Here is a 16,385-nt window from a genome sequence, read left to right as displayed (position 1 = left end):
ATCCAGCAATTCCATTTCTGGGTATTTAGCAAAAGGAAATGAAAACACTAAGTTGAAAAGATCTATGCATCCCCAGGTTTACTGCATTATTTACAACAGCCAAAATATGGAAGCAATCTAATTATCCATTGATGGATGAGTGGACACACACACACACACACACACACACACACACACAGAGGAATATTAGCCATAAGAAAGAAGGAAATCTTGCCATTTGTCACAAATGGCTGGACCTTGAGGGCATTATGCTAAGTGAAGTAAGTCAGAGGAAGACAAATACTGTATGGTCTCACATACAGAGTCTCAATAAACGAAAATAACAAAAAAGTCTCATAACACTGAACTCACAGAACAGATTGGTAGATGCCAGAGGTAGGTAGGAGTGAGTGAAATGGCTAAAGGTGGTCAAAAGGTACAAACTTTTAGTTATAGAACAAATAGGTTATGGGGATATAATGCATAGCATGGAGACTATAGTTAATATTGTATTATATATTTGAAAATTCCTGAGAGTGACCTTTAAAGTTTCCATCTTACAAAAAAATTCTAACTAGACTTACTATGATCATTTCACAATACATACAGTATCAAATCACTGTTGTATACCTGAAACCATTATAATGTCATGTTATCTCAATTTAAAAAATTCAAAGTTAAAAAAAGGATCACAGATTTAAATGTAAAAGTATAAAACTCACTGGGAGAAAATATCTGCAAGCTACATATAGTATCTAGAATATATAAAGAACCTCAGTATTCAACAATAAAAAACCAAACTATCCTCCAAAACAAGAGCACTGATTAACCTGCATTAATAAACAACTCCAACTCTTTTACTGACTTAAGAAAGTATAGTTGAGGTACTGGCAAATCTTCACACGTGTCTCACTTTAACTACAGCTGTTTTGACTTAGAAAATTCTGTACCAGTCAAGGGTCTGGGTTGAGAACAACAGACTCTGACCAAAGCAGAAAAGTGATTTACTGGAAGGATAACAGCTTAGAGAATCAATAGGAAGTCTTTTTTTTTTTTTAAGATTTTATTTATTTATTTGACAGAGATCACAAGTAGGCAGAGAGGCAGACAGAGACAGAGAGGAAGGGAAGCAGGCTCCCTGCTGAGCAGAGAGCCCGATGTGGGACTCGATCCCAGGACCCTGGGATCACGAGCTGAGCCGAAGGCAGAGGCTTTAACCCACTGAGCCACCCAGGCGCCCCGGGAATCAATAGGAAGTCTTACAGATCCACATTCAGAAAACAGGAGGAACCAAGGAAGCTATGCTGCCTTGGAACTACAGCCAAGAAACTCCCACAGCTTAGTTGGGGGTGACTCTACTGCCAACACGAGACTCTAGATGCCTGGAAGATACTGTTGGTGGCAGAATGATTTCTGAACGGTTTCAGGTTATTTGCATCAGTGGCTCTAGACACAAAAAGTGTGAGCATCTAATCGGTCAAGTGTAGGTCCTAAGCCCAAGGCCTAGCTGTCAAGGTTCAAGTAGAGCAAGTACATTTGGCTTTTTCCGTTTCCAGTGTTTGGGCTCCAAACTTTTCATAAACAGACTGAGATGACAGGCACCCAATTAAATAACCAAGCCAAAACGAATGAACACACACGTTCCCCTAACAAGTGCAATGTTAACTTGGTTTCTATAATTTTGTTGCAAGAAACATCTATAGTTTAAAAAAGGTTATTACTGTCCATGAGACATCAATTAAGAAAATTCAAGTTTTTTTGTTCCTAGTTAGTCTCTTTCTAAGCTGGTTTTGCAGTGGGATGGAAAGAAATTTTTGAGCACTCACTACAAGCCAGACAATGAGTTTGTGTTTCCTAAAGCATTTTAGAGCATTCTGCTCCATGAAGGAAGACAAGATTCCAGCAATTTGGGAAATGTTAAAAACAGAATTTGTCTTCCTTTAGGATGGTCATGTAGCTGACTGACATTATTAACAGTTCCAAGAAATCTTAGGTAAAGGAAACTTATTAGGGCACAAAACCATTTTTTTCCAAGTGTTATTTACTAAAAGCCCACCACTTTTAAGTATCCCAAAGAACAAACTTTGAGACATGCTGCCCAAAGGGCTTCATATTATAGTCTTTCATACAATCCTCACCACTCAAGCCAAGTTTTGGCCCCATTTACAGATAGAAAACCGAGGCTCAGAGAAATTAAGTACCTTATGCCTAGCTAGTAAATGCCGGCACCAAGATCTAAATCCAGGCCTTTTTGGTTCCCAAGTCCATGCTTTCATAACATGCTTTTTACTTTATTTACTAGTTTTATTATAATAAATCCCTGTAGATGAAAATATAGATTTGTGACAGACTCTTCTACACTGTTGGATCCTATGTTCAAAAAATTATTGCAAAAGAGAAAGCTGGGGCACAAGGTATAAGAAGCTGAGATACCGTCAAATCACACTAATGATCACAACAGTAACCAGGGAATGAGTTCTACCTAATGTTTAGAAGTTAAGTGGGTAAAAGTCCCATTATATAAAAAAGCCTCTAACAAAAAGAAGGTAGTTCTAGACAAATCCCTGGAAATGGCCTACTGCCTTTGTTGGGTCAGACCAGAACTCTAAGCACCAAACAATCTTTACATGTAGTAAAGATTTCTTCCTAAACCTAGGTTAAAAAAATCAGCTTTAAGGAAATTAATGAATTACTATGAACCACCACCCATAGCTATACATTAATTAAATACTTCTATTTAATTAACCACTTTTTTCCCTTCCTCCTTTTCCCCAAACTTCATTTACCTTTGAGGTTTGAATCTCGGTTTTGTAGGGTTTAAACAAGACAAGTGTGTTCACTTAAAATATATTAAGGGGAAGTCGCTCACTTTGTAGTAATCACCTTCAGTTGATCAAATTTAGAATGACTTTCAATACTGAATCAGCTTAAGGGCAGAAGACACCTGTAGTTCCCAAATCTGGCTCAATAGAAGTTGAGTGTAGAGGCAGTCTAGCCTTACAATTCCAAGTATGGTTGAAGGATCAGCAGCACTGACATCACCTGGGAATTATTAAAAATGCAGAATCTCAGGCCCACCCAGACCTGAGGAATCAATCTGTATTTTAATGAGATCTTCAGGTGAGTATCTTAAGTCTGAGAAGCACCAATTCAGAATACAGGCTCAAAATCAGGAAACTCAGGTTAGGATTCCTGCTATATCATTTACTCACGGTATGAGCAGCCTCTGTGTACTCCTGTTTCTTCAACTGTGAAATAGGGATAACTGATCTCCCCACTTCCACATTTACTTTCATCCAATCCATTCTCCAGAGAGCAGCAAAAGTAATCTTCTTAAAACATAAATCAGCTCACGTTATTTCCTTGCTTAAAACCTTTCAACAGATTTCCTAGAACTCTATCCAAACTCTAATCATGACTCACAGGGCCCTGGCATGATTTAGCTACGGAACTCTCTCCAATCTCCTTTCTGCACAACTACTTTAGTCTTTTCCTTTACTTTCTAGAATGCTCTAAGTTCCTTCTGTTCTCTAGACCTTTACAAGTGCTATTCCCATTGGAATGCTTCTACTTCACACTCCTATTTCTTCCCATAGCTAGTTCCATTTGAGGACTTTAAGACCCCAAGTGGCTTCCCAAGGTAACTCACCTAAAGCTAGTCTTATTTTTCTAACAAGCACTACCCTGCTTGTTTCTCTCATAGCCAGTATCAATGTAACTAGTTTGATTTTCTACAGTATTAAGCTCTCGGTATCTAGCACAGCATCTACCACATGATATAGGTAGGCAAATATCTGCAGGATGAAGTTCATGAAAGAAGTATGAACTGAGAATAAAAATCTGTGATTGTCAGCATATAGACAGTATTTGAAGCCATTGGTCTGGAGGGACCTTCCCTTCCTCCAAGGGAAGCCATGGAGTGAGTCAGGGAATCAATGGAAAATGAGGCAATACAGATGGCATATGTAGAAAACTCTTCTGAAAATGTTGTCTGTAGATACAAGCAGAGAATTACAGGTTCATTGAATGGTAGAGGGAAGAGGAGATAACAGAAAGAAAATTCCTAAGAAAGCTGAGGGTAGGGGACCCTTTAACCTCTATTTCACCTTATTATAATGAACACTCATGTTTTTTTTTTTTTTAAAGATTTATTTATTTACCTGACAGAGATCACAAGTAGGCAGAGGGGCAGGCGGGGAAGCAGGCCCCCACTGAGCAGAGAACCCGATTCGGGACTCGATCCCAGGACCTCAAGATCATGACCCGAGTCGAAGGCAGAGGCTCAACCCACTGAGCCACCCAGGTGCCCCTGTGAGTTTGGAAAGCACAAATACTAACCAGAATTAGGACAATCCTCTCTCTAATCTCTTAAAACTTGACTGAGTGTCCCTCTGTATGTGCTTACATTGTACCCTGTACCCATCACTTCCCTGACAATTAATGAGAAAATGCTTGCCACAGAGTGAGGAAGTTTAAAACAAGCATACACACAAAACCCCACAAACCTGGGAAGGGAAAAAATATACATTATCAGTGGTTGCCTCTAGGTGGCAGGATAACACAGTTTTAATTTATGCTTCATGCTTTTCAGGTTCTTTCAAACTTGCTATAATCACACATCCATTTATGAGAATTTTCCTTTTGTACAATTTTTCTTAAGGTAGAAAAGAGTAACCCCTAATCCAAATGGCATGCATCAAATTAAGAACACATCATCTAAACAAATGCCTTGTAGTAGTGGCTGCTAAAGTGCTCTTGGAGCTTCTTCTCTGTACCTTCTGCTGTTTAATCCTGAAGTTTAGCACATAGCACGGACTCAGTATTTACTGATTTATTATTGGTAGGTTAAGAAATGCTGCAAACACATATGGGAGTGTGGATAAATCAAAGTCAGCCTAAAATTCCCAATGAAATCATGGAAAAGCAATTTGGCTGTTTTTAACCCAATGAGCCACCCGGCGCGCCCCAATTTGGCTGTTTTACATAAAAAGGTTTTCAGAGCACACTAGACTCCAAAATGCCACAAGGCAAAAAGCCTCTGCCTCTATGACGTCTCTGAGAGAAAATTCAGGTGAGAACTGCCCAGACCATCCATTATCTCAGGAAGCAGCAAAAAAATCTTAAAACCCACTCTGCTATATACTATTTGATTACAGAGACACAGACATCACATTAACTGATTTCTTAAAGGGAACACATTTCCATCCAGCCTAGTTTCTGATTGTTTACATTAATATCAATCCAACAAATATTCGGAGAACCCATTTATCATTATAATAACAACGGCTAATATTTACTTACCACCTAATTATGCATTATCTCTAATCCTTGAAGATGAAGACTGTTTCCAGCTTACTAAGTCCCAGAGTAGCCACATACCCAGTAAGTGGTAAACCTGAACAAAACCAAATTTGCTCCATGATTCCACAGTACACAAAAGGTCTAAAAGCACAGTCCACCCTGCCACCCCCCTTCTACAGACACCAATATCCTTATCATTGAGCCATATAAAATATGACCCTGAGGACAGCTGACCTAGATTTTATTGGGCACTGATAGTAAAATGCAATAATAAAGCAACACCCAAAAAACAGCCGTTATTCACCCAAGACAAATCTGGGAATTATCTGCAGAATTACCTTGATAGAGCCTCCTTCAAAATCTGTAAACACTATACCTCAGGTAAGTGTGTATCCTTGCTCTCCTTGCTCTGCAGTATATTCAAAGAAAATCTCTTAAAGTAATACCAAGAAGGAGGAATCTGAAACCTCTAACACTGACTCTGGAGGTAAGAATGATGTGTAAGAACACATCCCCTAGATATGCTCTATCTACAGACCTGGGAAGGTGCACATCCAGGAGTTACCCTTTAGGTCATTACTCCCAATTACTTAAGAGAGATAAACTGGCATCAGAAGAATCAGGCAACAAAATAGTTGTAGATCAGTTTTGCCAGTAGAAAGGAAAGGGCAGCATGTCAAGTAGCCCGTTCTTAGCATTCTTTTATTTTTTTCCTTCTTAGCATTCTGAACAACAAAAAAACAAGCAGCAATGTCTACATGGAAATTATGCAAATTAAGGAGGAGAGGAAGAGATTCCTTGTCTACACATTTTCAACTGGTGCTCTGGAATAATCCTCATCTACCCTCAAAGACTGATCTGTCTCCCATCTCCTTCCTTCCTTGTGGCTGGATTTGGTGCAAAAGATCAACTGTAACAATGGTTATTCCCTATGTCATCACATCCAATTTCAAAGAAGCAATTGCCTTTTCAGTCTCGCCCACCTCTAAGAGAAAATGAAGACACCAGCCTTTAAACTAATACTCTTTATTCAAAATAATGTCAAGAACTTAATCACAGAAAAGCCTATCACTTTCTAATAGGTGAACTTCACCCAGAAGGGCCACAGGCAACATTTAGTGAGTTCAGGAAAAACATATTTGCCAGAAAAATCAACCTACTTAAAAATTACCTTCAAAATAATTTACTTAAAAATTAAATTCAGAGTTCTCAGCCCTGACTGTGCAAAGTCACCTGAGCCTTATTTCAAAAACTAAAAATGTCTGGTTATACAAGTATCTGACTTAGTAAATATGAGATGGGAACTTTTTTTCTTCAAACTGTATAGGTGATATAGCTGCACAGCCAGATTTAAGAGCCACTTTATTAGATATTAATTATCTTTTGCCTATTTGTGACTCACTAAGGAATTTTCTTTAAGAGACTGGGGGAGAGGGGGTGCCTGGGTGGCTCAGTCGGTTAAGCGGCTACCTTCGGATCAGGTCATGATCCCAGCAGGGTCCTAGGATCAAGCCCCGGGGGGCCTGCTTCTTCCTCTCCCTCTGCCTGCTGCTCTCCCCGCTTGTGCATGTGTGTCGTCAAATAAATGAAATCTTAAAAAAAGAGAACGGGGATAGAATGGGTATAAATAAAGCAAGAATAGCCATGTGTCGAACTGTTGAGGCTGGGTATCAGGTACACTGGGGTTCCATTATACTATCCTCTAACTTTTGTATAGGTTTGAAAATATCATAAAATAAAATATTTTAAATTAAGACTTTATCCTGCCAGATCCCTCCATTCCATCCTTCACATTACTACCAGAACAATTCCCCTCAAACTCAAAATCTACCTACATTATCAAGTGCAAACTCCTTACCTAATCCAGCATCCAAGACCTCTAGGACCTGGTACCTGTTCACCTTTCTTACCAGGGCCACAGCATTACATAATATTCCCCTTGGCTCCCCACATACTTTAACCACGTGAGGCTTTTTACAGTTCCCCTAACACTTCAAATACTTTGACTCAGATTGTGCTTTCTGCTAAAATGGCTGCTCTCTGCATATCCCCTGGAGCTCAGCTTAAAAGTCACCTCTATGAGGCCTTTTCAGATATCCTCTCCCTCAGAGAAAAATCGATCACTCCCTCCTTTGTGCCTCCTCCAACTGTGTCCTGCATATACCCTCAATCAACACACTTCTTTATTTACCTGTCAGTCTCAACACTAGGGTGAGTTCAGCATAAGTGGGACTATGTCTATTTATCTTTGCATTCCTGTCACCAGCACAGGAACTGTCACTTAGTAGATGAATGAATGAATGACTATCCAGTAAACGTTTAAGGAAGCTTAAAAATCCAAGTCACAGACTCTTGGTGAAATTTCCAACTGACAAAACAAAAACCGATTTATAAAATTCATTCAATCTGCATTTTTCCAATCAACATATAGGTATGGACACACTATATGCAGGGCATTGCCAAGGGTGCTATGAGATAGCCAGGTATTCAGAAACGTAAATTAGAGGAAAAAGGAAAACTAGAAGCAATGATAGTATAAAAGCTATGAAAAGTCAGTACACAAAACACAATCAAATTACAACTTCCTAGTGGCCTAAGCAAAGCTGCAAACGCAATTACAAGAGATCAACAAAATACATAAAATAAATCCTTAGAGAACACCAAACATAATCCTCCTGCTTTTTAAAAAATTTTGGATTTTTAGAGATTCAAGTTGCATAAAACAGAGTACACTGTTAGCAAAACTGAAACAATTAGCCCAGTTTCACTTTTTGGGCATAGTGCTTTAGTCTAGAAAAATACATACATAGCAATTTGGACATCATTTTAAAGCATGTGAAGAAATCTTCATGGATTTCTTGTCCTATACTGAGGGATTTCCATAAAAATTCTGAAGTTCTACCGAAAATTTCTGCGTATGTTGGAATTTTTCTGAAAAGACAGTTGATAGCTTTCAGTGGCTTCTTAAAGTGATCCATGACCTGCAACAGTAGGAACCATCACCCCACAAGATTTCCAAGACTGCTTAGGACTTAGTGACTACAATGTTTTCACTTTCACTTATGAAACACAGGCATATGGTATTTCCCCTAAAGTCACATGATAGGCTACTGTCAAATATAATAAAGATAGTACAGGAAACCCAAGAAACAGAATTCCAACCCTTTTGCATTATTCAGCTCCAGTTATCTCATATCCCTGGGTTTAAGAAGAAATACGCAGCATCTCTCAAGATTGAACCTCTGTATGAGAGAGAATCCTGTATTCCTGGATAAAATCCTCTAGTCCGTATCCCGAAGAAAGGCAGAAAAGGCCCAAACCTTCTATAAAAAGCCTAGATTAAGTGTATTTCTAAATAAAAGCTAGTTTCTTTTTAAAAGATTTTATTTATTTGCCAGAGAGAGAGAGACAGCGAGAGAGGGAACACAAACAGGGAGAATGGGAGAAGGGGAAGGAGGCTTCCCACCAAGCAGGAAGCCCAATGTGGGGCTCAATCCCAGGACCTTAGGATCACGACCTGAGCTGAAGGCAGACGCTTAACCACTGAGCCACCCAGGCACCCTAAAAGCTAGGTTTTAATGCCTTAAAATATTCTGACGAAAGATATATCTGTATGGGGAGAAGATAAGAGACCTTAGTAATGTATTTACTTGCACCGTATATTGTGGATAATTTATTTTAAAGGCAGAGATTAAGGAATACAACTGGAAGAAAGTCAAAATGAAGCAGAGGACAACAGCATAGTGGAAAGGCTTAGGAGTTGGGACGCAAATGGGCTTAAATTCCATTTATTAGCTGTATAATCTTAGACAAGTTACTATGCCTCACTGAGTCAGTAACCTCCATAAATAAACACAGTCCACCTCAAGGGACTGTGTCTGGCAATGAGTAAGCCATATTATTATTTGTTCTATTTCTTTTAGCTCCAGATTAATTTAAGGGCAGCATTCTTATGCCGGATATTTTACACACACACACACACACACACACACACACACACACCCCAAAAGCAAACAAGAGCTGGTCTTTTCAAACTTTCTACATGTTATCTGCATATGAAAGAACATAAAGCATGTATTGAAACTGTTAGCTTTAAGGGCGCCTGGGTGGCTCAGTGGGTTAAGCCGCTGCCTTCGGCTCAGGTCATGATCTCAGGGTCCTGGGATCGAGTCCCACATCGGGTTCTCTGCTCAGCGGAGATCCTGCTTCCCTCTCTCTCTCTCTGCCTGCCTCTCCATCTACTTGTGATCTCTCTCTGTCAAATAAATAAATAAAATCTTAAAAAAAAAAGAACAATTAAAGATGCATAAAAAAAAAAAAAAAAAAGAAACTGTTAGCTTTAAGTAATGACATGAACCAAAAAGTCAAACTCAACTTTGATGATGAGACCGGGAAGTTCTAGATCTCCTCCTCAAGTAAGTTATAGTTCTCCAAAGGTTAAACAGGCCACTAAATACTGTCTGGGCCATACAACTTAAGAATCAGAGATTTTAAGTGTATCTGAGCTATTCTGAGCTGGTTCAAATGAATCTGGAATACAGAGACACCAAGATTCTTCTACATGATTTAAATAACAGTAGTAATTACGGCAATTATCAGCATGGCAGCAAATTCCTTTCAACATGAAATAACTCCAACTTCACAGGTTTATTATGAGGCTAAAATTAATTCATTGACAAGAAAATTTTAAAACAATGCTTTTACAAAAAAGTATGTCCCAACATATAGACAAAACTGGCTCTATAAATTTAACAGCACCACACACACACAGCTTGGCACATACTCATTTCCAATGTTCTTTAAATAAACTAAACAATGTGAACAATCTGCACCTTTAAAACATTTATATCTATAACATTAAAGATGTTTGCTGAAAATGAAAGAACAGTATGCATAGGTACTCTAGTTCCCTGCCACCAACTGACTTTGTGACCTTAGGACAATCTGAGCTTCAAACATGTAAAATGAAAATAAAAGAACTAAAATCTCTCAAAGCACTGTCTCTAACACTTTGCCTCCAGTTCAAGACAAATGTTAAGTATTAAACGTGAACAACTGGAATTATTCTCAAAAACTAAAGACCAAAAAGTAACCAAGTCTGTTTTCTACTTGGCACAAATTCCAACTTTTGTTTTAACAAACTACATTTTTCCAAATAATTCAGTTTTAAGCTGATCTTATGTTTAAAAATCAAATAGTCTTTCCCAAAACAGGACTACTGGTTAACCATCTGGACAAAAATAAAAGCACACACCTACTTCACACCATTACTTAAACATAAAAAGCTAAACTATAAAAGTATTTGAAAATAATGCAGATAAATATTCTTGTAATCTTGTTAAAGAAAAGATCTTCCAAGAAAGATACAGAACCTAGAAACCATAAAGGAAAGAAAAAGGGAAGATTTGGCTACACAAAAATTCCAAACCATAAACACAGAAAATACTTTTAAAAGGATACAGAAAGAGTTGGTATTTCTAATATACAAACAACTCCCAAAACTCAGTAAGACAAATAAGCTGATTGAAAACCAAGTAAAAGACCACAAACTTGCAATCTGCAGAAGATACTAACATTTGCTCATCCTCTTTAATAATACAAAAATTCCAGTCAAAGCAAGGAGATGCTATTTCTCATTCATCAGACTGGTTAAAATTGAAAAGATTATCTTGTATTGGCAGATATAGGTAGAGAAAAGGGCACTGACAGACACTGCTGGTGTGAATGGCAATTCAATATAGCCTTTCTGGAGGTCGCTTTGGCAGTATCCATCAAAAATTTAAATGGTACCACCCTTTGACCCAGAAAGAACTCTACTTCTAAGGATCAACAAATAGGGAATGATTAAATTATAGGAGATCCATGCTTTGAAATGCAAAGCACCATTAAAAAGAATGGAGTTGAGCTATATGTTTTAACATATAAAAATATACATAGGACATAAACGGAGAAGCACAGTATGTAAATGCTAAAAGATAAAGAATATATACAAACTGTCAACAGACTTTTGAAATGTGGTATCAATAAAACAAGACTATCATCTGGGGAGGGGAGAGACTAATTTTTAACTAAAATGTTTATTTTGTTTGAATCTTTAACAGGAAACACTTCCATAATTTAAAACAACTGAAAAGGGATATATAGATAGGCTCAGGGGAAAAAAAAGATGGGTTTATAGAACAACACTTTAATTTCAAAGTTTTATGAACAGGAAATTCAGTCCTAGCTACAGGCTTATGGCATCCATAAATATGCACAAAAACACATGGCCAAATTGAAATGTCCCATGAAAGAGCTCAAAATTGACCCCATGGTGAAAAGTAACAGCCATAGTCAAAAGGGCTTTTTTGGGGGGACTTCTCATTTGCTTTTCTACTCCCCTAAAATTTCCCCATTTTGGGGGGTAGCTTTCTTATTCTGTGCTTCTATGGGTGACATCTGCTGGCACATTTAGAAACAGATTATAGTACAGCATACTGAAAATACTGGACTAGGTTAACCTGGATTCAATGCCCAACTCTACCACTAACTAGCAACCTTTGTTATCTTGGACAAATCATTTCCCCTAATCCAGGCCTATAAAGTAAAAGGAATTTGATACGGTAATATCAAATACAGACTCATTCAGCTCTTATGCTGGACATGGAGAAGAGTGCCATCTTAAAGACACTGGTCATTTGTTTTGCTAGAGGTAGAGATTTGAATTAACTATGCAGGCAGTCTGACTTTACTTTTAAAAAGCAAAAATCTATGTAAGATCTATGTAAAAGGTTGTCTTCAAGTGATATCTACATCCCTCTGGATTATACTCTTAAGGATGGTCTTGCCAAGACACTCAAGGAAATGTGAGTAGGGGGGAAATGGAGCCCCAGATTAGGTCAAAAGACTACAAGGTACCATAGGTTGGAGGAGTCAAGCCAACCCCTACAAAATACAGCAGTAGATACAGATGTAAGGAGAGAGACACCCATAGCAATGATACTGGATCTGTCCAGGTTTAAGCTCTTCTCTAACACTAATGTATCAAGGCTTATCCTGAGGTGCTATCATACTGTAAATCAACATGGATTATACACTACACTCACCATTGTGAATAATGTAGGACAGTCCTTGTAAAGGGCAATTTGATAATAAGTATTCAAAGCCTTTTATATTTTTGCATTCCAGTTCTAGAAATTTCTTAAGGAAGTAAACATAATGTCACAAAGACGTCTCATTCAGATGTTCTTAAGCTTCTTTCCTTTATTCAATACTTACTTACCAAATGGCCTACTGTGTGTTAGGAAGCATTCTTTAAAAATCATGGAAAACTAGGACTTATAGGTCTGAAAATAGGAAACTGGTTAATAAATGATAAATCATGTACACCACAGAAAATAATACAGCCATGAGAAGTATTATGTTGTCATAATACATTATGACAGAGAACAGAGATCAATAAAGTGGTAACAACAATTTAAAAATACCATTTTTTATATTGGTTTGGAGAAGCAGCTTTAAAAAAAAGACAATTTAGGGACAACTGAGGAAATGTGACTATGGACTAGCTATTTAGATATTAAGGTAAAAAACAAATTTCCTAGGTGTGATAAACAGTATTGTAGATATTGTAGGTCCTTATTAAGACATGCAGGCTGAAGGACTTAAGGATGAAATGTCACTTTTTTTAAAGATGAAATGTCACTGTTACTTCATATGCTTCAGAAAAATTAAACACATATATGTACACATAAATCAAATATGGCAAATTTTAACTATTATTGGATATAGCCAGTGATATACAGATGCTCAATGTGCTATTCTTTCAGCATTTTTATGTTTGAAAATTTTCACAATAAAAAGTTGGAGGGAAGGTTATGAATTACCTTTTTAAAGAGTAAAGTTTTGGGGAGAAAAAGTATGCTTATGCTACACAGGGATAAAGAAAAGCCTTGGAAGAATATATTGTGTACCAGCATACTAACAGTATTTATCTGAATGGCAGGAGATTTCTGTGCTTATTTGTGTATGTTTTCAACAATAAACCATATATACTGCTATAATCCTGAGAAACATTACTTAAAGTCAGGAAAACATTTTCAAACGAGAACTACAATAAAATGAACAAATGACTAAAGGCCCACTCCCAAAGCATTCTTATTAAATGATTTTACAAACTAAATAAGTATGTAAACAATTCCACATAAGTAATAAATTGCTGTGTGAACATCACAGTTTTTAAATTTCTACTTACATGAGTAATTTATACCATTCTCACAATATGAAAATTCAAGCAATTCATGGTAAAGATTGCAGTGGGAAGGGGAATACCGAGTTAAAGTACTTAAGAATTTCCCCTCATATCATACCCCCTCCACTAAAAGATTGGAGGCAAAAATAAATGTTAAAGTTATCAGTTCATGGGGGGGGGGTAGGCTAAGGGTTTTGTTTTATTATTCTCTGTATTCTTTAGTGTGTTTTAAGTTTCTCAGAAAAAGAAATGCAATTACAGAAAAAGCAAAAGTTCCTCTTGACCACTCCTTCCAAAAAATCAGTTTACCCTAGTTTTTAATACATAAGTCGCACCATATAGTACATACTATCTTACAGCTTGCCAAATATCTTCACATAAATAGCTGTATTAACTTAAACCACTTGTGGGCAGTATTCTAAGACCATACTCTTCCCTGTATTTTTGCCATAACCTGTACCTAATTAATTTTTCCAATCTAATGGTTAAAAAATATCTCATTTTAATTTGCATTTCTAGTATTTAGTTTGAGTATCTTTTCTTGTTACCAGACAGTTTTAGTTCCTATTCTGGGAAAAGCCTGTCCTTAATTTTCTACTGCTTTTATTTTTAAGATGTTACTCTTATCATTAAGACAGGAACACACCAACCAAAATGTTAATGATGACTGAATATTTTTGTGGGAGTAGGAATCTTTTCCCAAAATAAGAACACATTTTCTAGTTTTTCCTAAATTAATTCAGCAACAGAAACTAGAAAATTATAAAACTGGGTGAAAAAAAGCCTTTCAGATGCAAGTAGTACTTTCAGGATACCCTATTATAGGAGCACATAACACCCTAGAGGAACTCATAAAATCCAGCTTAAAGAAATAAACACACCTAAAGCACAAGTCTTGTTAAGAAATGAAATACTGGTTGAGGCTACTGATTCATTTGGGATACATTAACTAACTTCATTTTTAGAAAGCATTTTTTGAGATCATGATGTACTTTTCATGTATCTTGTTTAAGCCCGACAAAATTCTGGGTTACATTCGCAGAAGCCCTCCTATAAATTCTATTGCACATTTTGTTCACTCCTCCTCATTGTACTAATCCCTTTGACTATGATTTACAAGTCTCCCTCCCCTAGTAGACCATGCTACCCTCCACTCCCTAGTTGCTTATCTTGGAATTTCCAGTATCTGGCATTATTGAGTATGTCCTCAAATATTTGTTGAGAGAATGAGTTATCATCACCTTCATTTAAAGGATGAGGAAACTAGCTCAGTGATGAAATAATTTGCCCCAAGTAACATAGCTATTAAGTACTTATTTTACGTAAATTACAATGGCCATAACTTTGTAGTATACTGTATAATTTAAACATTTTAAGTAATATATCATCTCACTTTAATGCTCCCAGCAACATATGAAGTAGGCTTTTTGATTACCATTTCATAGGTGAGAATGAAATATGAGGCACACACAAATCCTAGTTTATAAGAAGTTCAGCTGTCTCTTTACATACTTTATAAATCACTAATTGGGTACAGGACCCTCTATCTTTATGTAGCAAACATCTTGGGGAACGATGATGGGGGAGGGAGAAGATGAAAGGAAGACAGTTAAAGCAATAGGATAGAGACTGAAAATCAGTTTATAGGTCCATCTGAAGACCATAAACCGATATTGTAGTGTCAACCACATGTGCCACTTTGAAATCCGACCTTGGCCCAAAGGTTTTTCTTGATATTACCCTCTATTCATAGAAGACAACTGCAGACTTTCACACAGATCAGCAATCTCAAAGGCTGGGGATACAGAGCTAAGGAGAGCTTTGAAAAACAACAGACAGGTTACATCACACATGGACAAAGAAGTGGAAAAGTGACAACATAAAGGAAAATGCTAAGGAACTTTAAACATTATCTCAGTCCTTAAATGGACTATGAGTTTCTCAAGTGAAGAAACCAACTCTCATTCATTTTATGTCCATAGCTCCTTGAACTTAAGAACACTCAGTAAATGGTTACTGAACTAAAAAGAGCTTAAGATGGGAGGGAAAAAGACATATTAATTTTTTAAAAATGGCTTTAAAATTTACTGAGCACTATGTGCCATGTGTTATACTTCTGATAATATATAAACTGTTAAAAGGGATAATATTTACCTCTTTTCTAATCTGCTAGATACGGTGCTACTCAAGTATATTAACAGGGGTGATACTGATGACTGAAGACTCATTATGGGTTAAGGTTACTAAGGTTACAGCAGAACCTTGAACAGAACAAAGTTGAACAGTAGGGGGCTATGTAGATGTAAGGAGATCAAGGCAACCAATGTATTACACATCACCACAGAAGTAGATACGACCCTTTAGAGGGTATGAACATGACTCCTAATGCTTGGCAAAGAGAAAAACTACTCTGGTGACACCCACTTATCTTGGGCCAGACAAAGGCCGCCCCAAAATGACCAAAGTATAAACCCCTTTCTTCCCCACCACTGATGATCCCAACACAGAGCTGAAGGGTCCAGATAGGCTTTGCTAACTGGCCATCATTTCACCACCGTGACTGCCCATCTCTGAGCTGTTGAAGGGGTTAGGTGAAATAGTTTGTTAAAGAAATGACCATCTGCTGACCACAGAGAGTATACTAACAACCTAAATTTCCCCACTTAACTCCAATAACCCCACAAGTAAAGCATTTTCCCCAGATGAGACAACGGATAGGTTAACTTGCCCAATGTGACAGAACTATTAAGTGGCCAGAAAAAAAATTAAAAATCCAGCATTTATCCCACCCTTCTTGTACAAACTATATCACTGAGTAACCTTATAAAATTATTCCACCTAATACACAAAAACAAAATGACAGAGCTAGAACATC

General features: G+C 37.3%; 1 protein-coding gene across 14 annotated transcripts in view; it reads right to left on the bottom strand.

Annotated features, from left to right (window-relative positions):
• The window catches only part of HUWE1 (HECT, UBA and WWE domain containing E3 ubiquitin protein ligase 1), a 171,255-nt gene that overhangs the window by 143,811 nt on the left and 11,059 nt on the right, over positions 1 to 16,385 (bottom strand). The window contains exon 3 of one of the 14 annotated variants that reach the window (XM_047714759.1): positions 5,281 to 5,374. The exons of the other annotated variants lie outside the window; for them this stretch is intronic. The gene's annotated coding sequence lies outside the window, so the exon portion shown is untranslated. The remainder of the gene's footprint in view (positions 1 to 5,280; positions 5,375 to 16,385) is intronic. 14 annotated transcript variants of the gene reach the window in all.

This window comes from Lutra lutra, chromosome X, assembly GCF_902655055.1.
Source record: "Lutra lutra chromosome X, mLutLut1.2, whole genome shotgun sequence".
Taxonomy (NCBI): Eukaryota; Metazoa; Chordata; class Mammalia; order Carnivora; family Mustelidae; genus Lutra; species Lutra lutra.
Note: the sequence above shows the minus strand (reverse complement) of the source record. Positions and strands in the feature narration are given on the sequence as shown.